This window comes from Castor canadensis, chromosome 9 (genome assembly GCF_047511655.1).
Source record: "Castor canadensis chromosome 9, mCasCan1.hap1v2, whole genome shotgun sequence".
Classification (NCBI taxonomy): domain Eukaryota; kingdom Metazoa; phylum Chordata; class Mammalia; order Rodentia; family Castoridae; genus Castor; species Castor canadensis.
In genome coordinates, this window is record NC_133394.1 from 93,589,998 (window position 1) to 93,591,149 (window position 1,152).

A 1,152-nucleotide genomic window follows, 5' to 3' on the forward strand; every position below is an offset into this window, starting at 1 on the left:
TTTTGAAGTACTCAATATATTACTTGTGCAACAGACAAAGATCCTGTCTTTTTTTTCAGTTTTATATCTTTCTTGTCCTTTTTAAAATTCATTTATTCATATGTGCATACATTGTTTCGGCCATTTCTCCCCTTTACCCCCAACTCCATTCCTGTGGCCCCCTAGCCCCTCGCTTCTAGGCAGGACCTGTTCTGCCCTTTTCTCCAATTTTGTTGAAGAGAAGACATAAGCAATAATAAGAAAGAGCATTTTTGCTAGTTGAGATGAGGATAGCTATACAGAGAGATTCCTAGCATTGCTTCCATGCACAAATGTATTACAACCTGGATTGACTGATCTCTACCTGACCTCTTCACTACTTCCCGTACACCTTCCCATATTGACCTCTGTTGTTTTAAGGTTTCTATATTAGCTTCTCTGCAGTGGACACATCAAACACTTTCAAGTTTTGGGTTTCCTGCCTATCCCTGTTCCTCCCGTATGTGTTCTCCCCTTAGCGTGTGACCCAACAACAACATTGCTGCATTTGCCTAGATGTAAAGTCCGCATATGAGGAAGAACATACAGTTTTTGGTCTTCTCAGCCTGGCTTACCTCGCTTAGGATGATGTTCTCCAGTTCCATCCATTTACTTGCGAATGATAAGATTTCATTCTTCATGGCTGAGTAAAACTTCATTGTGTATAAATGCCACATTTTCTTGATTCATTCATCAGCAGTGGGGTATCTTGGTTGTTTCCATAACTTGGCTATTGTGAGTAGTGCTGCAATAAACATGGGTGTGCAGGTGCCTCTGGAGTAACCTGAGTTGCTTTCCTTTGTGTATATCTGCAGGAGTGGAATTGCTGGTTCACATGGCAGATCTATGTTTAGATGTTTAAGAAGCCTCCATATTTTTTTCCCAGAGTGGTTGCACTAGCTTGCATTCTGACCAGCAGTGTACGTGGGTTCTTTTTTCCCCACGTCCTCACCAACACCTGTTGGTGGTGGTGTTTTTGATGGTAGCTATTCTAACGGGTGAGGTGGAATCTTAGTGTGGTTTTGATTTACATTTCCTTTATGCCAGAGATGGTGAGCATTTTTTCATGTTTTTTGGCCATTTGAATTTCTTCTTTTGAGAAAGTTATGTTTAGTTTAGTTGCCCATTTCTTTA